Source organism: Sapajus apella, unplaced genomic scaffold (assembly GCF_009761245.1).
Source record: "Sapajus apella isolate SASKATOON/1434 unplaced genomic scaffold, GSC_monkey_1.0 scaffold18, whole genome shotgun sequence".
Lineage (NCBI taxonomy): Eukaryota > Metazoa > Chordata > Mammalia > Primates > Cebidae > Sapajus > Sapajus apella.
The window spans coordinates 28,075,653-28,097,948 of record NW_022436958.1 but is presented as its reverse complement, the minus strand read 5'-3'; the positions used below and the strand labels follow the sequence as shown (position 1 = coordinate 28,097,948).

Genomic DNA, 22,296 nt, shown 5'->3' with positions numbered 1-22,296 from the left:
CAGGAGGTCAGGAGATTGAGACGATCCTGGCCAACATGGTAAGACCCCATCTTTACTAAAAATACAAAAAATATTAGCTGGGCGTGGTGGCGTGCATGTGGAGTCCCAGCTATTCAGGATGCTGAGGCAGGAGAATTGCTTGAACCCAGGAGGCGGAGATTGCAGTGAGCCGAGATTGCAACACTGTACTACAGCCTGGGTAATAGTTGGAGGCTCTGTCTCAAAAAAAAAAAAAAAAAAAAAAAGGAGGTGTTGAACTGGTGTGTAAATAGAACCATATTTCTTTATTATTTTTTGTTGTAGGATTCTAATTTATAGATACTTTCTAACATATAATGCTTCTAATAATAGATTACTACCTGCCCTTTATTTCTGGGAATTGGGAGTGACAAGGGTGTTGGCAGCATTATATAAGAGAAAAGAATAAGAGGTTTGTAGACCAGAGTTTTAATCCCTTTTCTACTGTCTATCATCTCTATAGGTTTCAGAATACTGCTTGATGCTTGGACTTCATTGCCCTCACCTGTGAAGTGGGACTAATAATACCTATTTTACACTGTTCTTGAAGAATTAAATGGGATAATACTGGTGAAAGCATCCAGGACTTGGCAGGCACTGGAATAAATGTGAGTTGCCCATGAATCTGATCTGTCACCATTGCCTTTCTTTTTTCTCCGTTTCTCATGAGTTCTGAGAAGTAATTGAGTGCGGGACAAACTTGCCTGTTCTGAGCATGTCACTAGCCTGGGCTTCTGCTTCCATTTGGCCACTTGGCCTCTCTTCCCTGTTGCTGATCACCATGCAGACTCGTGGTGGGATTTCCCACAGGGACATCAGGGGCAAAAGCAAGGAGGCCTTCTCATCCCAACTTAAAACCGATGTTGGATTTTAACTTGAATTTTTAAAAATCTGCACAAGTTACATTTTTGCTAAGTAAAAGTAGATGGAATTTAGGTTCTAAAACACTGTATCCATTTTTAGAAAGCCATAACAGAACTTCTTTGTGCACAGGATAAAGAGACTGATTCAAAGATAGACTTTTTAATTCACAAGAGTGAGCAATAAAATTGCTATTATTCGTTGTTAGCTGGAAATGCTATTATCTTCATTATTTGGAATATATTTTTAAAGCTTCTTATTATCAGAGAAATATGTTCTAATACTTATAAAGTAATAAGTAGAGATACTTAAAACATCAGTCCTAATTTTATAATCGAGAACCAACCACTGATAATATTTATGTACATTTTTTCTCTTGTTCTACATATATTCTGACAGGAAGAACTGTTTTCAAGTTCAAATTCTTCCACTTACTAGTTGGTCTTTGGCAAGTTATTTAGGTTCTCTGAGCATCTGTCACTGCATCTGAAAACTGGTACCATCTTTATAGATCTTTTGTGAAGATTAATAAGAAAATGCATATAAAACAATACTGAATGTGGTACAGAATAAGCTTTCGATCATAATAACAGCTACTGTTATTGTGATCTTTATTGTCTGGATTATGTTTTCGACGGAAAAATAACAGTTCAAGTCAAAATACCTTGCTAGTGACTGTCATTATATATGACTGTTTCTCATACAATAACAAAAGGACAGTTTACTCAATGCTTTACTGTGTGACCCCAGATACTATAATATCATAACTTATTTAATCCCTATAACATATCTATGAGAAACATTATTAGTCCCATTTTATAGATAAGTAATCTGAATCAGAGGAAAAGCCACATGCAGATTTCACAGTGAAGTGGCAAAACTGGGATGTGAATGGAATCAATTGAGTTCCAGACTCTATTTTTGTAAACAGACATGGAAGAGTTTAATATTTAGCAGGTATATTTGTAAATATTACTGTAAAAGTCAAAAATTCTAAAAAGCAAATGACTTTCAATTAATTAGAAAAGGACCGGATAGATAAGTACAAGAAAAAAATTAGATGAGATGGCCTATCCTTTTAGAAAGAATGTTTTCTCCAATGTTCCCAATTAGCCTTTTATAACCATCCAGCAAATTTACAGGGCTTCCCCCCATTCAGTCCATTTCTTCAGAACTCTGTGAGTAGCTAGAAGTGGTTGGGCAGCAAGCAGTGTTCTTGGAAAAAAAGATGTGTGTTACTCTTGGAAACAGACCATGTTGCAAGAACGTCTTTGACATAAAACAAGGCTGAGTATACACAGTTGTCTCTCATATGGCATTGGTTTGGAAACAAGTGAACAAGCCAAACCCTATACGTCTCTCTTTTCCTTTGAATTGAATTCCAGAATGTGTTTTTTACACTTGATATTAGCCAAAAGGCTGAGAAGTGTCACTAGCAGAATGTGTTTTTTATATTACCAGGTAGTATTCATGTTCGTTCTTATTTACTCCTGCATAATATTTCATTCAGTGGATGTAACAAAGACTATTGAATGAAAACAAGATTCCTCAGTCATTCCAAACTAAGTTACAAATTCTGTGCTCTCTGGGTTCATCAACTCTTCCCTTTTGGATAATGAGAAAAAAAAGAGAACAAAAGTATCTAAAAACAAAAGACCGACAAAAGATAAACCATAATCGCTGTTCACTTTTGGGGAGGAAACTACTATGTTCAGTTATTGCTAAGGAAAGTACAAATTGGTATATTCCTGTTAGAAAACAATTTAGCAACACTTATGAAGTGAACTGTAAATGTTCATACCACTTGGCACAGTTCTCCCATTCCTGGGAATTTATCCTAAGGCAATAATTAAAAAGAAAAAACATATATAAATGCAGGGAGAATTCAATGCAGTGTTAATTATAAATGAAACCCAAGAAGCAAACCAATTGTTCAACAATAGACAAGTAGATAAACATCCACAGAATGTTTTGCTCCTTCAATAATTATAAACATAAAATGGAAAATAACAGAGATAAAGAAAAAGTTAAAAAGCAGGGCACTAAATATACAGGCGTACCTTGTTTCACTGTGCTTTGCTGTATTACATTTCACAGACATTGGATTTTATACGAATTGAAGGTTAGTGACAATCCTGTGTCAGGTAATTTGATTAGTTCCATTTTTCCAACAGCATGAGCTTGCTTCATGTCTTTATGTCACGCTTTTTTTGTAATTCTTGCAATATTTTCAACTTATTCCATTATTAATATATCTGTTATGATGATCTGTGATCGGTGATCTTTGATGTTACTGTAGCAGTTATTTTAGGACACCACAAATGTTGCCCATGTAAGACAGCAAACAACTGAGAAATGTCATTCATGTTTGTTCTGACTGTTCCACCAGCCAGCCATTCCCCCATCTCTCTTTTCTCCTCAGGCCTCCCTATTTCCTGAGACACGACATATTGAAACTAGGCCAATTAATAACCCTAAAATGGCCTCTAAGCGTTCAAGTGAAAGAAGGTGTTGCATGTCTCTCGCTTTGAATCAAAAGCTAGGAATGATTAAGCTTAGTGGGGAAGGCATGTCAAAAGCAGAGACAGGCCAGGCATTGTGGCTCACACCTGTAATCCCAGCACTTTGGGAGGCGAGGCGGGTGGATCAGCTGAGGTCAGCAGTTCATGACCAGCCTGGCTAACATAGGGAAACCCCCTCTCTACTGTACTCCCAGCTACTTGGGAGGCTGAGGCAGGAAAATTGCTTGAACCTGGGAGGCAGAAGGCACATTGAGCTGAGCTCACTCCACTGCACTCCAGCCTAGTAACAGAGCAAGACTCCATCTCAAAAAAAGAAAAAAAAGAGCTGAGATACGCTTATTGTACCAAACAACCAAGTTATGAATGCGAAGGAAGAGATCTTGAAGGAAATTAAAGAAAGTGCTACTCCAGCGAACACAGAATAGCAAAGTGAAGCAGACTTATTCCTGATATGGAGACAGTTTAGTGGTCTGGCTAGAATATCCAACCAGCCACGACATACTGTTGAGCTAAAACCTAATCCAGAGCAACATTCTAACTCTCACTTCGATTCTATGAAGGCTGAGAGAGATGAAGCTACAGAAGGAAAGCGTGTAGCTAGCAGAGGTTAGTTCATGTGGTTTAGCGAAAGAAGCTGTCTCTGTAACAGAAAAGTGTCAAGTGAAGCAGCAAGTGCTCATGTAGAAACTGCAGGAAGTTATGCAGAAGATCTAGATTAGATCGTTGATGAAGGTGGGGCTACACCAAATAACAGATTTTTAACATAGACAAAGCAGCCTTCTCTTGGAAGAAAATGCCATCGAGGACTTTCATAACTAGAAAAAAGAAGTCAATGCCTAGCTTCATAGCTTCAGTGAACAGGCTGACTCCCTTGTTAGGGACTAATGCAACTGTTAACTTTAAGTTGAAATTAATGCTCATTTAGCATTCCAAAATCATGAGGGTCCTTCACAATTATGCTATATCCACTGTGCCTGTGTTCAAAACACCACAGCACCTCTGTTTACAGCATGGATTACTGAATATTTTAAGCACACTGTTGACATCTATTGCTTAGAAAAAAAAGATCCATTTCAGAATATTATTGTTCATTGACAATGTACCCATGAAAATATATGAAGATATTGATGTTTAATATATAATATTAAATAAATATCTTAATATAATACATTTTATAGGGCTATATCTTACATAAAGAGTTATTCTTCTGATGGATCTGATGAAATTGAATTAAAAACCTTCTGGAAAGGACTCACCATTCTAGATGCCATTAAGAACATTTGTGATTCATGGGAGGAAGTAAAAACATCAACATTAACAAGAGTTTGGAAGAAGCTGATTCCAACCCTCATGGATGACTTTGAAGATTGTAAGACTTGAGTAGAGAAAATAACAGCAGATGTGGCCAAAATATGCAAGAGAACTAGAATTAGAAGTGGAGCCTGAAGATGTGACTGGATTGCTGTAATCTCATGATCAGACTTGAACACATGAGGAGTTCCTTCTTATGGAAGACAAAAGAAAGTGCTTTCTTGAGATGGAAATGACAACAAAGGATTTAGATATTACACAAATTCAGTTGATAAAACATTGGCAGGTTTTGAGAAGACTGACTCAAATTTTGAAAGAAGTCCTACAGTAGGTAAAATGTTATCAAACAGCATTGCATGCTACAGATAAATCTTTTGTGAAAGGAAGAACCTGTTAGTGTGGCAAGCTTCACTGTTACATGATTTTAAGAAATGACCATAACCATCTCAACTTCCAGCAAAAACCATCTTGATTAATCAGCAGCCATCAACATTGAGGCAAGACCTTCCAGTAGCAAAAACATTATGACTTGCTGAAGGTTCAGATGATCATTAGCCTTTTTTAGTAATATAGTATTTTTAAGGTATGTACATTTTTTAGATATAATGTTATTGCACAATTACCAGACTACAGTATAGTGTATACATAACTTTTATATGTATTGGGCAACCGGAAAATTTGTGTGACTTGCTTAATTGCAATGTTTATTATATTGCAGTGGTCTGGAATGGAACCTGCAGTATCTCTGAGGTATAATTATACTTCATTTTTATAATTTTATTTTATTTTTTAATTGAAATTTAATAATTGTACCTATCTATGGAGTACACAGTGATTTTTCAATACATAAAATATATGGTAATCAGATCACCTTTATTATCATACATATTACACATCATCTCAAACATTTATCATTTATTTTTGTTAGGAACATTCAATATTCTAGCTATTTCAAACTATATAATATACTATGGTTAACTATCATCATTCTCAAGTGGTATAGAACACTAGCACTCTCAACCTGTTTTCTCACTAGGATGGATAATGCATATGTAAACCTGAAACATACCCATTTTCCTTTAAGGCAAATGATGAGTTCTATAGTTTTTGGTGTGTTTGGTTAAGTATGATTGCTGGAGGTAAGAAAAGGAAAACTGACATACTCTTCTAATGACAAAAACCCACATACTTTTCCTCCATTTCTTTAGCTCATTTATTAATTCTTTTGCATTTCTCAAACAAAATTTGAAATAAATTTAATTAAAAAATAGCTACCATCCAGTTTATGGAAGGTAACATTAAATAGGAGCAACGAACAGGAATATGAACTGTGCAATTTTTTTTCTTTCCGAATTAGCCATCTTAGTCAGAAAAGAGATTGAGAATGAATTTCTGCGATAGGGTCTTCAATCTACAGCAAGATTTCATTTCAAACATTAAATTATGTTATATCTTTTTTTTGAAAACTACAGTAGACACTGATGTTGCTCTTTTCTGTTACTGACTGCTTTTCCTGACCATCAGCATGGATTTCAGCCTCCCTTTTTAGTAGCTATTCATTTTTTTTTTTCTTGACAGAGTTTGGCTCTGTCACCCAGGCTGGAGTGTAGTGGCATGATCTCTGCTCACTGCAACCTCTGTCCCTGGGTTCAAGCATTTGTCATGTCTCAGCCTCCTGAGTAGCTGGGACTACAGGTGCCTACCACCACACCTGGCTAATTTTTGTATTTTTAGTAGAGACGGGGTTTCACCATGTTGGCCAGAATGGTGTCGAATTCCTGCCTCAAGTGATCTGCCCGCCTTGGCCTCCCAAAGTTCTAGAATTATGGGCATAAGCCACCGTACCCGACACACTGTTTTTTCTTCGTCTGCTATCTCGATATGACCATTTAACCTTTCATTTCTATTTGTTATTAATTGTTGATTCTCTAATGTACTTTTTCTTTTTCCGTGTTTTGTGTCTTTTTTAAAGGCGACCTGGCTAACTAGCTACACTCATTTTTAGTTATGGATATAACGGTTAACTTAGTGCCAGCTCTTAAACAGCACTTTATATGGTTACATAATTTACCAGGAGAACTAAATGATCAAGGTTTTGTGTCATTAAGAACATCTTCTCATTATTCCCATCTTGTATTCAAATGCTCTGTTGTAAACAGAGAAAATGCTTTTAATTTATTTTTGTTTTTTTCAATGTAAATAGATGTCTTATGAAAAAATTAACCGTTCTTCCTCACTTGTTATTAAAAGTTTCGTCACCACTTTGGGAGGCCAAGGCAGGCGGATCATGAGGTCAAGAGATCAGGACCATTCTGGCCAACATGGTGAAACCCTGTCTCTACCAAAAACACAAAAATTAGCTGGGCATGGTGACACATGCCTGTAATTGCAGCTATTCAGGAGGCTGAGGCAGGAGAATCTCTTGAACCAGGGAGTCGGAGGTTGTAGTGAGCTGAGATTGTGCCAGTGCACTCCAGCCTGGTGACAGAGCAAGATTCCATCTCAAAAAAAAAAAAAAAATTTTTTTTGTTACTTCGTTTATACAGTTTAGTCTTATGGTTGAATGGTACTGTATATTTTAGTCATGTTGGAGTAAACTAGGTATTCATTGACTTTGTCTGCAATGATTGATCATTTCCTCATTTTTTGTTGCTAGTGATTTATTTCTTGTGTTATTCATATGGAAATACTTCATTTCCCAAGTGGATCATGGCCCTAAAGTACTTTTCAGTATAAGAAATATAAGATAATATTGAACTTTTAAACATTTTGTCATGATGTCTCAAATATAGGCAAGGGCTCTAATTTGACTCCATTCTTTGATTTGTGTTTTTTAACATCTGAAAATACTAGCTATTAAAAAAGAAACTTATGCCTCTTCAAATGGCAATGTAACACCGTGGGAAGACTCCCGTTTTCATAGGTGACATGTTAGTGCATATCTATACTTTAACCATCATAGGTGACTGCTTGAGCAGTGTCATCAGAGAATAACGTGCAAATACATAGACCTTCATTTAACAATACTCAGTGGGCTAGAACAGGAAGCAAAATTTTATCTTCTCTGCCTCATAGGCTCTTCTGCGAAGTGAGAAATTAGCACTTCATTTGAAAAGCCTCTTCTAGGTATAAAGTCTCCAATAAATCTGAATGTTTTTATTTTAAGAATCGTAAAAGACTATACATTTCAGTTAAAGCAAAAAGGATTTTAAAGTTTGTTTTTCTTTTTTTTTAATCTCAATTTTTATTTTGGATCAGGGGTATGCATGTAAATTTGTTACAAGGATATATTGTGTGACGTTTGGGCTTCCATTGTTCTTGACACACAGAGCGTGAACATAGTACCCAATAGGAAGTTTTTCAGCCCTTGCTTCCTCACTTCTCTAATTTGGAGTTCTCAGTGTCTATTGTTCCTGTCCTTATGTCTATGTGTACCCAAGATTTAGCTCCCACTTATAAGTGAAAACATGCAATATTTGATTTTCTGTTTCTGTGCTAATTTGCTCCAGCTGCATCCATGTTGCTGTAGAAGACATGATTTCATTCTTTTTTATGGCTGTGAAGTATTTCATGGTGTGTATGTACTACATACTCCTATTTAATCTAGCATCGATGAGCACCCAGGTTGATTCCATGTCTTTGCTGTGGTGAATTCTGTTGCATAGTTTTTGGTAGAACAATTTATTTTCCTCTGGATACATATGCAGTAATGGGAGTGCTGGGGTTAATGGTAGTTCTATTTTTGAATACTTGAGACATTTCCAAACTGCTTTCCACAGTGGCTGAACTAATTTACATTCCTACCAAGAGTGAATAAGCATTGAAAAAGGACTTTTAAAAATAAAGATATTTAAAGTGATTTGTTGCTCACAATTTAGGATTTACTGTGGTTGACAATAACTGGTCAATATTAGGTATATTGTATAGGTTGCCCTATACCCTTAGACTATTAAACGAAGGCAATAAAACATGATAAAACAAAACGGAAATTAGAAGTTTTTACATATTGACTAAAACCCTGCCCTGAAAAACCTAATGCATACATTTAATATCTCTACTACCATGAAACTGAGATTAAAGGATGGTGCCATGATATTATGCTGACAGTGTTAGGCTGTTCTTGCATTGCCATAAAGAAATACCCAACACAGGGTAATTTATTTAAAAAAAGAGAGCGAGAGAGAGAGGTTAGGCTCGTGGTTCTGCAGGCTGTACAAGCATGGTGGCAGCATCTGCTTAGCTTCTGGGGAGGTCTCAGGGAGCCTTGACTTATGACAGAAGGCAAGATGGGGGCAGGCACTTCACGTGGCCACAGCAGGAGTAAGAGAGAGAATGTGGGAGGAGGTGCCACACACTTTGAGTCAACCAGATCTCCCAAGAGCTCAGTCACTATGGCAAAGACAGCACCAAAGGGCTAGTGCTAAACCATTAATGAGAAAGCCACTCCCTTGACCCAAACATCTCCCAGTAGGCCCCACCTCCAACACTAGGCATTACGTTTCAACATGAGATTTGGTGGGGACATATTATCAAACTATATCACTGACTTTAGAAAATCCAACATTAAGAATGTTAAAGCGTAACAGAAGTAAGTTTATTAGTTCCATGTTACACAGGGAATAACTTGTAGGTTTTCTTTAAAAGGAGCCATTTATGATTTCTCCATTAGTGCATTTATAATTTGATTCCATGTGCAAAATTTCCATTTCCACACAGCTTCTTGGTAACAAATTTCTTGTGTGAAGCAAGGTCTACTTGTACGGTTATGCTTTACTAAGCAAGGCTGAGTAGCTTCAAGGTCATTCAGACTAGTTTTTGGCTTCTGTGAGAAGACAGACCCAAGCTATTTAAGGAATATCTGGCTGCTGGAGAGCTTGGAGCCAAATTTGCAGTTCATCACTGGCAAGCTTATGTTTTTTAGATGTTAACCTGACTTCTGGCTCCATCTAACTTTTCCATTCTTATTTTTCCTTTACCTTGTTTAAAAATACTTCTCAACTCAAAACATTTTGAATTTTTCTGTATTAAAAAAATTTCAGTAACCTGCCTTAAATTGCTTTTGATGCATATTTGGATATAAATTTAAAAACAAGGGTGAAATAGTTTGTGTGATTATTAGGAAGCTCAAAAGAACAGAATTAAGAAACAGCCTATTGCTTAAATTATTCTTAATGCTAGAATAGAAAATGAATAACCATAAAAAAGCATGACTTCTTAACCAGAAATAACTTATTTGTTGATACATACAAATAAACATGTCTTAAGTTAAATATCTGGCTTTACTTGAAGTAATCCTAATACTATAGTACTTATTTATAAATTAAATTCCAAACGGTATATGGATCTGCATAGATAATGACATTTTGAAAACTGTATTTCGCTATATAAAATGGCCCACTGAAATGTGATTCTCATGAAAATACCTATGATATCTACATTAATACACACTGGAAAGATAGTAATCTGAAACTTCTGTGATTTCCACATGAATCAACAGTGGAACATTGCTTAATGTAACACTCAATTACATCATGTTTAATTTATGTGGAAATGTTTGGAAATGCTTAAAACGTCTGTGGTAAATCATTTCAGAGTCTTAATTAAACACTTTTCTATGCTAAATTGCTCTGTAACCACTTAAATAATATTCTTACGTAACTATCAGTTTATTGTGAAAGACTCTAAACCCAAATCATTATATTTTCTTCCTTGTATGATCCAAAGCTTGTATCCTTCAAGGATTCATTTTCCTGTCACGTGGCAAATAATTCTAACACTCATAGAATGCTTTTTCCATCTCATAGCTAGTTATTTTTTAACTCACAATATTTATTTCTTGATATGTAAATATCATAGTGAGTTATAGTGTCTCCAATAATGATTAAGTCTTAAACTTTGATATTCTTTCCCCCAATAATATTACTAAATATAATGTTCTTCTCCCAGACTCAATTACTTTTATTATAAGGAGTATTTAAGAAAGGAGTTCAATTTCATAGTAGAAACTAGTTGAAATGTAATTTTTATATTTGGCATATGAAAGATTTTATGTTAAGCTGAGAAATAAATATTTTGAATCAGAAAAATACAACTAAAAATCAATAACTTCACAGGTACAGTCTCTATAACTATAAAATCCAGGAAATGAGAGTCCCTTTAGGGTTTAAATCACTACCTGCTTAAATGTTTCAATAAAATAAACCCTTTTCATAATGTTTTATGTGCACACTTACTTAAAATATAGTATTTTTCAAGAGCTATGATTGCTTTATGTAATGTAATTTAGTTAAAATAGATGCAAATTTATATAATTCCAGTTACATATGAACTTAAAATTAGACATTTGCTGCTTTTTGTATCATTTTCCAGAAAAATGAGTCAACAACTAACTAGGAAACAGTACTAGTCAACTCTTGATTATAAATTAACAAAAATCAGTAACAACAGCAACACAGACTGCGTATAATACAGATAAAAGGAATATAGAGAGTGTACTACTGGGCTTGTAATTAGGCTGAGGCCTCACTGGAACTATATGAATCTCCTCCTCTACTTCACTTCCTTTGCCTTCAGTTTGAATCTCAGTGGGCCATGATTCTTTTTCCTGTATAGTGAGGGATCTGAACCCCTTGTGGCCCTCCTGAATTAGATTGCAGTATAATTTCATTGACATTTTCTTCCTATCCCCAAATATAGCAATAACTATACTTTCCTTCAAGGGAAACAAGAAAACACAGTAACACATTAACAACGGTAACGATCTTTTTGTTTCCCTGATTATCTAGGGCACAAAAAATCCAAACTCATCAGGTACAGCCTTAGTTTACAAATAAATGCAATATTATTGTGTCTCTTGGAAAAGAATTCCCCTTCTCTTGGTGCTATGCTATCAGAGTCCAAAATCAAAAGGACACAAAGCAAACAATTAGAAGGTGTCAGTAAATGTAATCTCAAAGCCTTGCATCCCAGTTTCCAATCCTAGGATTCTAGGCCCATATATTTTAGCTAAGGGGGTAACAGAACTCCATGTGATAGTCACTTGTTCAGAACATAAACCATATTCTGCAGGACAGCACTTTAAATTTGCAAGCTGTTAACTCTGGATGAAGCTCATCTGAGTTTTCAATGACGAGTAATGAAGTATGCAATAATACCAACGAATCTCTTGAACATTAGGCCATTGCCTTGTTTCTTTATAAAGTTATTGCCTTGTTTCTTTATAAAGTTATTTCCTTTAAACTGAAGCAATTTTGTGTGGGATACCATGCCCTTGCATAAGGTAGACAATTAATCTATAGACAGAGCAAGGACAGAAAAAAATGATCAACAAAAGCAAAAAAAAAAAAAAAAAAAAAATATCCAGAATATTTATTGCAAGAAGGAAAGATTTCTGCTCCTCACTCTTTATTCCCTAAAAGATGGCAGCAGCGCACTCTAGACAACCTGACACCAAATAGTTCTTTGGTTCTTCTAGGTATAATGCTTATAAGGAGCTTACGATAGTCTGCTGCTATTAGAAAATCGAGTATTCATCAAGACCATAGCCATATTACCATTGGGAAGAACTCCATGTTGTTGAAATCATGAATAACCTTCATTACTTCCATGATGAACATGTGGTTCTTGAGTCCACTAGAATTTCCTGAGAAAGAAGAGTGACCTATGCCTACTTAATGGGTCACCTTATTCACACTAGAGGCTTTGTGGTGAATACATAACTTCCCAAAAAATATATTCACATCCTGGGCTCACTATAAAGGATCATACCCCTTCAGCATACCCTTTCCCCAAAGTTCTTCCACATGCTCCAAGGACACTATTTTCAAGTGCCTGGCTGTCTACCCAGTACATAACAGCTGAATTGGTATAGGTTCCCATTCTAGTTATTGTTGTTGCATAAAAAAATTAACCCACAGCTTTGTGTTTCAAAACCATTATTTTATTCTAATCATGGATTCTGTAGGTAAGGAATTGGAGTGGGAGACTGTTTGTCTTTGCTCTATGTCTGTGATCTCAGCTAGGAAGTCTTGAAGCCTGGAGATGACTCGATTGTAGGCTGGAAGCATCTGAAAGTTTGTTCACTCACATGTCTGGTACCTAAACTGGTCTGACTCAAAGACTAGGACTGGTGACTGGGGCCCCTACACATGGCCTCTCTTGGCAACCACATAGCATGACAGCTACAAGGTAGTAGGATTTCATTCCAGGTGACAACAGGAAATAATTGAATTACTGTTTCACCTTTCCATGCTAGGATCAGGCAAATCTAAATTCCATCACTAAAATGATTAGGATCTAAAATTTCTTCAGCCTCAACAAGGCCAGATAAAAACCCTAAATTCTGCCCATTTCATGGAAGCTCTGTGCTATAACTGGCTACTGGTAACAATTTCTGTTTCAATCAGGGTCTTTGTTGCACAACAAAATAGACTCTTGCTTTACTAACCAGAAAAGAACTACATTGAAAGAATATAGGTTGGCTCAGATAGTCCATAAGAAGGCTAAAAGTACCTCTCCCAGGAAATGGACCTTAGAGAGTGGGAAGAGAACATGTATCTAAACTTATATCTCCATAACAGCTTGATAGGACATTGTCACTAGCAGTGTCACCACTAGGTCCTCACCATTGCTGCTGGCATGAACATCTATCACTACTATGACTATTTGACCTAGTCAAGTTCTGTTGCCTCCAGAACAACCCCTAACTATCCCAATTCTGTCATTTACTACAGAGCTAACATTCCTGCATAGAGTATCCTATTGGCTAAACCTAAGAGATATACCTGCATCTTAATTCATGGGGTGAGAAGAGGGGCTGAATGTTCTTTCCAGTTCCCTACAGGGAAGTGGGGTTTTACTTCACCACATTTACACAACCAAATTCCTCCCAAGTAGAAAAGGGGCTTAGATTATGTGTAGACAAAAAATAAAGCAAATACCCATTGAACATACTTAATCTGATTATTTAATAATTAAAATGATTGAATAAGTGAATTAAGAGTTAGTTTGATTTCTTTAACTTTTTTCATTTATAAAATAAGTGTTTGACCTGTGATCTCTGATTTTATTATAACTTCAAATTCTCTTTTAAAAATTACTGTCACCTGGGCATGGTGGCTCAGCTGGGCATGGTGACCTAAAATCCCAGCATTTTGGAAGGCTGAGGTGAGAGGATCACATGAGACCAGGAGTTCAAGACCAACCTGGTCAACAGGGAGACTCTGTTTCTACAGTAAATAAATGAATAAATTAATAAAAATTTAAAAATTAGCCAGGCATGTGGTACATGGCTGTGGTCCTATCTACTCAAGAGGTTGATGTGGGAGGATCACTTGAGCCTGGGCAGTCAAGGCTCTAGTGAGCCATTATTGTTCCATTGCATTCCATTCTAGGCAACAGAGCAAGACTCTGTCTTAAAAAAAAAGGAAAAAATATTTTTGTCAGTGCTATTTGCAGAGGCTCATCTGCATGGTGGAGCCTTATGCCCAGGACTCGGCAGTACCCACTGCACAAATTTCATGAAACTCCTGACGAACCAAGTAGGCTAACATTTTGAAGTTCCAATGGCTTGTTTTATATGTGTATATACAACAGGTATAATTAAAGATTATGGAACAAAGTTGGTTAAATGTAGTGGGGCTGCATCTAATTTTCCATTGTGTGAGCAGAAATGTCAGTTTTTTTTTGACATTATCTAATTGTGCTTTCTGAATTACAACACAGCTTGATTGTCTAGAGATAGCATATAAACTAGCAGACAGCAAACTCAGGAAACCCCTTTCCCAAGGATGCAGGTTCTGGTACAGAAATCCTTCCATGAGAGGCTAGGTTCCAAGATTCTCTATGAGGAAATTTCAGAACTTTCTGTTTAATGCACCTCCTCTGAGTCATTCCTTCAGCAACCTAGATCTCAACTGTGGGAATGATTCAATCTTTTTAAGCCAATACAGAATCTTTTCTCTCTCCTTCAGGAAAGATTGCAAATATTCTTGGAGGAAAAGGTGATGACACTCCAGAACTGGCTGGCTTTCCTCTTCACAGTGGATCTGTGATGGTTCCCAAGGAAAATGCCTACAGGGAATCTCCCTGGCTTCATCTTTTGGCAGCCAATGCCGAACCAAACTCAGATCTTCAGAAAAGATTTCACTTACGGTGGCTTTCACAGTATGTTTTATTATTGAAAAATTAGGAGTAGTAACAGTACCTAGGGCATATGGTGGTTGTGAAGACTAAGTGAAATGAGCTTAGAACAGTACGGGGCCTACAGTAAGCACTAGAAATGCGTTACATATCACTCTTATTATTTAAAATGATGCCCAAATTTCTTTGCAGAATATTCAGCACCCCTCATGATCTTGCCCCTGCTTTCTTGTCTGGCTTTAACTCATCATACTCCATACCATTTTTTCCCTGGCACCAGAAAAGCTCTGTTCCACACCTACTGAACTACTTGTAGTTATCCTGAACCTTCCATTCTTTCTCTTGGCTTAGGGCTTTACACATGCAGCTCTCTGTCTAGAACATCTTATCCTACATAATTTGTCAGATTAAATTCAACTCATTCTTTGGGACCTTGCTTCATAGTTAGATGTTGCAAAAGCTTTTCTGTTCTCCAAACTTGGGCCTGGTCCTATGTCTTACTAGATGCCCTTTAGGACTGTCCTAATCCATTCAGGCTGCAATAACAAAATACCATAAACTGGGTGGCTAACAAACAACAGAAATTTATTTTTCACACCTCTGGAGGCTACGAAGTCCAAGATCAAGGCACTGGCAGATTCATGTCTTGTGAAGGCCCACTTTCTAGTTCATAGTTGATATCTTGTTACCAGGGGCAAGGGTACCTCTGGAGCCCCTATTAAAAGGGCACTAACCTGATTCATGGGGGCTCTGTCCTCATGACCTAATCACTTCCCAAATACTCCACCTTCTAATACCATCCCATTGGGGAATAGGATTTCAACATAGGAGTTTCAGACCATAGTAAGTACCCTCTGTTTACCCCTGCCTCTGTGGAAGTTCATTGTAAACTGCTTGATTCTTTGGCTATTTCCTCCATTTGTCCGTAAGATTCCTAGAGGTGGAATTTCCTGATGGTATAGCATATCACAGTGCGTGGAACATATCACATATCCCATAAATAAAGAAATAATGAGAAATAGGCCACTTGTGGCATGATAGAGTTATTTCAAAATAGAAACAAAGAAAAGCAAGATATATTGGTGGCAATAACAAAACATCATGTATATTTTTAGCCCAAAATATTTAAGCATATTAGGAATACATAAATAAATGAGGCATTTGGGGTATAAATATCTCTCACTCAAAATGGAAATTTGTAATCATTTTATATCACATATTTGTACAAATGTACTGTAAAATGTAATTAATACTAAAAGAAAATTATTGTACTGGATAGGGAAAATCAAATTGGTAAATTGATTAATTATATTCCTAATTATTTCTTACATTTTTGTTTTCATTTTTGTTTTTCAGTTAGGGCATCAGCCTTAACTTTGGAATAAAGATGTTCATTGATCCTGGTTTACTGGACTTTAATCCAGTACTACTGAATTGAAGCACACTGTGAACTACAAACATATTTTCATTCACCATGGCAGATGCTCTTTGAAACTTGCATTGTGAGGACAGAAGTTCAATTAATGTGTTTCCCATTTATTCTGCTGACAGATAGAGGCCAAATGACAAAATAGAAAGATCTTCGACTAAGTGTCAAGAAAAAAACTAGTGTTCTAGAGTCATCTTTGCCACTTAAGATAGCCTTGTGACTATAAGTGTGCCATCCAACATCTTGGAGGTTCAGAAATGGAATGGAAATATATTTTGTAAGTGGCATAGCATAATGAAAGAAATAACCCCCAACACATAAATGTTTGTAGAATCCTGGCTCTGTCACTCCTACTTAGGTGACCACTAAATCATCTGTTTCCATTTTCTCTTTCACTTATTTAATATACATTTAGTGGTTAGCATAAACAGACACTATTTGAGAATTAAAAAATGAAATAAGCGGTTGCTATCTAGAGAAATGCAGCATTTAATGTGAAAAGCAGGCATCCAAACCTTGCATGATACGGTTAATAGAAGTCTTTCTCAAATTTTTATGTGTATAAGAACCATTGTGGTTCACTGCATCTGGAGTGGGACCTGGGATTCTTCATTTTACACAAGCTGCCAGGCTATGGATACTGCTGATCAATGAATCACGGTTTGAGAAGTGAGTGTAATAAAATATAAACAGAGATATGCTACCACAGCACAGAAAAAAAAGAAACTAACTCAACTATGTAAGATCCAAAGAGGAATTGAGATGGAGTTGAAGGATGAGTAACAGAAGGTGCAAAGCAAGATAATTAAATGTCTTTGAGTAGAGGCACTATTTCATACAGAACACAGCGGTGTGAATTGCCATGGTGTGGGTGTAGAAAAATGATACCACACTGGGGAGTCATGTGTAGGGAGACCAGTTTTCAGGAAGAGCAACAGTTCACTTGGGAGGTAATGAAGGCCTGAATTACTTTAGTGTATTCATGTAACTATTCATAGCTGAGTTTTCTAAAAGTTATAGTGGAGAGGGCTTAATGAAGGGGGAAATGAAGGGAGGAAATGAAGGGAGGATAAAAAGAAAAAGAAAGTACATTTCTCCCATTATATTTATGAGGTAAAAAGTGTCAAGACCATGGCCATATTCAGTGGCTCATCTGTGTAATCCCAGTGCTTTGGGAGGCTGAGGTGGGAGGATCACTTGAAGCCAGGAGTTCAAGATCAGTCGAGGCAACATAGCAAGATCCTATCACTACATAAAATTAGTTGGGTGTGGTGCCACATGTCTGTAGACCTGAGTACTTGCGGGGCTAAGGCAGGATCACTTGCACCCAGGGTTCAAGGTTACAGTGAGCTATGATCAAGCCACTGCACTCCAGCCTGAGTAACAGAGCAAAACCCTGTTTAAAAAAAAAAAAAAAAAAAAGAAGATAAAAAGAAAAAAAAAATGACAGAACCAAATTGGTAATGTTGTTTTTGTCAAAATTACCATTTATGTCAACATTACCATTTTGTCAAATTGGCAATGTTTTTAAGATAAGTGTTAGAGTAGGAGAAACAGTTTCAGATTTGTCAGAGGAGGTTAAAAGCGAAGATAAAATGAATTTGAACATGTAAAACTTAATGACTGAGGGACATATTTCCAGGGCCAGGATAATTTACTTAATAACAGGAAAGCAATAATAGATCTTTAAACCCAGAGTTTAGAGAATTCTAGGATAAAGGCTACTTTCTACTTAGCAATAAATTAAATTTTTTTTGAAAAAATATTAACATTTTAGCATCGTTTCATGAATCCTTTCCGTAATTTTGTTTTCTCATTTGTAAATTATCTGTGTATTTCTTAAAGTTGGCTGTTAGACTTCTAATCTTATTAAGAATAATGCCAATAAGATGTCAGAAGAAGATGCCCAGACCTTGCTCCCCAACAGAAACACTGACTTAACAATACATAGCCCAAAAAGCCTTTATGACAATGGTAGAAATCAGTTAGAAAGTTGAAGTACACCAGTCAAGCACAAAGCCAAGAATAGCCCCATTGAAATGGGAAGGAGAAGCAAACTCCTCCTCTAAGCTGTTATAGTACATAATCTGAATGCAAAGCCCCAATGTACAGCTTCTCCTTTGTAGGGAAAAGGTACAGCTTCTCCTTTGTAGGGAAAGAAGAAGTTGGAATGTATGTCTAAGTTCCAGCTTATGTGGTGGGAGGAGGGTGCTGCCTGAGAGATTGGTTTTGACCTCTCCTAACTTGGAGCATTAACAGGGAACCAGGATGCTTTAGATGCCTGAGAACAAAGTGCAGTTCAGTGAATTGTGGCAGCACCAGAGAAACTGATGTACTGCAGACAGACACCAGAGAGAGCAAGAGATGACAAGTTCCTGAAAAAGAAACTGGCAAACCTCTTTCACTATAAAATTACATGTACAAGTTCAGAGAGAAGATGCATTCCCATAAATGGTTTGTGAAGCCACTAGAATCTCTATACAGGCTGATTTGTGAAGGTTTTCCCTGTACAAAACCAGTGCACAAAGATTGGGAGTAGGGGCTGCGTTTCAAATGCAAAAATCACAGTAAAAAATAAGGCACACAAAGAAATAAGAAAACGTGGCCAATTCAAAGGAATAAAGCCAATTTTCAAACACCAATTCTAAGAAACAATGAAGATCTGTGAAGGTAGCTAACAAAGAATTAAAAATAATTATCTAAAGAACATCAGTGTGCTTTCAGAGAAGACAGAAAACTAAATAAAATTAGAAAAATGATGCATGAACAAATTAAGAGTATCATTAAATAGATTTAAAAAACAAGAAAACTAATGAAACAGTACCAAACAAATTCTGGAGCTGACAAATAAAATAATTGAATTGAAAAATTCACTAGAACGGATGAAAGTAGACTTGATCAAGCAGAAGAAAGAGTCAGTGACTTCAAAGACATTGAAATTTCAAAGAACAAAAGAACAAACAACAAAGAATAAAAGAACAATGAAAAGTGTTGAAAGCCTAAGGAACTTATAAGACCCCATCAAGCAGAGCAATATATACATTATAAAAGTCTCAGAAGAAGAAAAGAGAGAGAATGGGACAGGGAGATTATCTAAAGAAATAATAGCTAAACACTTCCCAAATCTGAGAAAGAAAATGGTTATCCAAATTCAAAAAGCTCCAGGAACAATAATGTTGATGAATGTAAAAAAGCTGACACTAAGAAACATTATAAACTGTCAAAAGGCAAATGACAAAAAGAGGCTCTTAAAAGCAGCAAGAGAAAAGTAACTCATTATATACAAGGGAACTTCCATAAGTTTATAAATGGATCTCTCAGCAGCAACACCTGCATTACAAAAGAAGAAAGATCTCAATTCACCAATCAAATTTACACCTTAAGTAACTAGAAAAAGAAGATCAAACTAAACCTACAGTTAGCAGAAGGAAGGAAATAATAAAGGGTAGAGAAGAGATTAATAAAATAGAGCAGAGAAAAAAAGTCAGCAAAGCTGAGTTCATTCTTTGAAAAGATCAACAAAATTGACAAACTAATCTTCTCAAAATCTTCAAAAAAATAGAAGGGGGGAAACACTGCCTCTTGAGGCAAAAATCCTCAACAAAATACTAGCAAACCAATACAGAACACATTAGAAAGATTATACATCATGACTAAGTGAAATTTATTCCTGGAAGGCAAGGATGGTTCAACATATGAAAATCAATCAATGTAATATACTACATTAACAGAATGATGAACAAAAACCATATTATCATCTTAATTGATGCAGAAAAAGCATTTTGCAAAACTCTAAAAACTTTCATCATAAAAACACTCAACACACACACACACTAAAGGGAATGACATCCACATAATAAAGGCCATATATGAAAAGCCTACAGCCAACATCATGCCAATGGTGAAAAACTGAAAACTTTTCATCTAAGATAAAAAGCAAGGCAAGAATACCCACTCTTGTCACTTCCCTTCAACACAGCACTGGAATATCTAGCCAGAGCAATCAGACAAGAAAAAGAAATAAACAGAATCCAAACACAAAAGGACTAAGTAAAATTATCTATGTCTACAGATAACATGATATTGTATGTAGGAACACCCTAATGATTCTAAAAAAAAAAACCTGTTAGAACTAATAAACATATTCAGCAAAGTTGAAGAATACAAAATCAATATGCAAAAATCAGTTGCATATCTCCCATCCAAGTACTAACCAGGCCCTACCCTGCTTAGCTTCTGAAATCAGATGAGATTGGGTGTGTTCAGGGTGATATGGCTGTAGACAGTCAGTTTCATTTCTATACATTAACAATAAACAATCTGACAATAATTTAAGAAAAAATATGATTTTCAATAGCATCAGAAAGAATACTTAGGAATAAGCTTAAGCCAAGATTAAAAAACTTGTACACTGAAAACTATAAAATGTTGCTGAAAGAAATTAACAGAGGCACAAACAAATGGAAACACACCATGTTCATGGATTGTAAGATTTAATATTGTTAAAATATCCACCCTACTCAGACCAAACAATGAATTCAATACAATCAGTATCAAAATCCTAATGGCATATTTTTTTTGTAGAAATTAAAAAAGAATCCTAAAATTAATATGGAATCTCAAAGGACAATGATGAAATGTCTTCTATGAAGGAACCAAGGCTACACAAGAGAGAAAAGACAGTCTATTCAGCAAATGATATTGGGAAAACTGTATCTATATGCAAAAGAATGAAATTGGACCCTTACCTTATACCATATACAAAACTTAAAATTGATTAAAGATCAAAATGTAAGATCTGAAACTATGAAACTCCTAAAAGAAAGGAAAAAAGTCTTCATTACGTTGGACTTTTTAGTGATTTCTTGGATTTGACACCAAAAACATAAGCAATAATCGCAAAAATAGATAAATGGGACTAATCTAGCTTGAAAACTCTGCACAGCAAAGAAAACAATCAACAGAGTGAAAAGGTAACTTATGAAATTGGAGAAAATATTTGCCAACTATATGTCTCATAAGGGATTAATATTCAGAATGCACAAAAAAACTCCCACAACTCAACAAGAAAAAGTAAAACAGCCCAATTTAAAAATGGGCAAAGGAATAGATATTTCTCCAAAAAAGATACACAAATAGCCAACAAGCATATGAAAAGATGCTAAACCTCACTAATCATTAGGGAAATGCAAATCAAATACACAATAAGATGTCACCTCACACCAGTTAAGATGGCCACTGTCAAAATACCAGAAAATAGCAAGCATTGGTGAAGCCATGGAGAAATTGGAACACCTACACATTGTTGGTGAGAATGTAAAATAGTATAACCATTATGGAAAAAATTAAGGAGATTCCTCAAAAAATTAAAAATAGAATTATCATATGACCCAGCAATCCCACTTCTAGGTACATACACAAAAGTATTGAAAACAGGGACTCAGAAACATATTTGTGTACCAACATTCATTGCAGCATTATTTACAATAGCCAAGAAGTGGAAGCAACATTAATGTCTACCAACAGTTGAATAGATTTTATAAAACATATTATTCAGTGTATTAATCCATTTTCATGCAAAACTGGGAAGAAAAAGAGGTTTAGTGGACTTACAGTTCCACATGGCTGGGGAGGCCTCACAATCATGGTGGAAGGCAAGGAGGAGCAATCCACATCTTACATGTATGGTGGCAGGCAAAGAGAGAGCTTGTGCAGGGAAACTCTTGTTTTTAAAACCGTCAGATCTCATGAGACTTATTCACTATCACAAGAACAGCATGGGAAAGACCCGCCCCAGGATTCAATTACTTCCCAATGGGTCCCTCCCACGACAAGTGGCAACTACAGAAGCTACAAGATGAGATTTGGGTGGGGACACAGATCCAAATCATATCATTAAGCCTAAAGAAGGAATAACCCTGTTGAGATATACAACATGGAGGACATTATGTTGACTAAAATAAGCTAGTCACAATAAGACAAATGCCACATGCTCCCACTCATATATAAAACTGT

The 22,296-nt window shown here is 36.0% G+C and overlaps 2 long non-coding RNA genes across 2 annotated transcripts in view; one reads left to right on the top strand and one right to left on the bottom strand.

Annotated features, from left to right (window-relative positions):
* The window catches only part of LOC116557095, a 73,219-nt gene that overhangs the window by 25,729 nt on the left and 25,194 nt on the right, over window positions 1-22,296 (bottom strand). The gene's annotated exons all lie outside the window — the stretch shown is intronic.
* LOC116557097 lies at window positions 341-17,338 on the top strand. The gene is made up of 2 exons (XR_004271360.1): window positions 341-626; window positions 14,684-17,338. It is a non-coding gene; the product is annotated as an uncharacterized LOC116557097 (long non-coding RNA).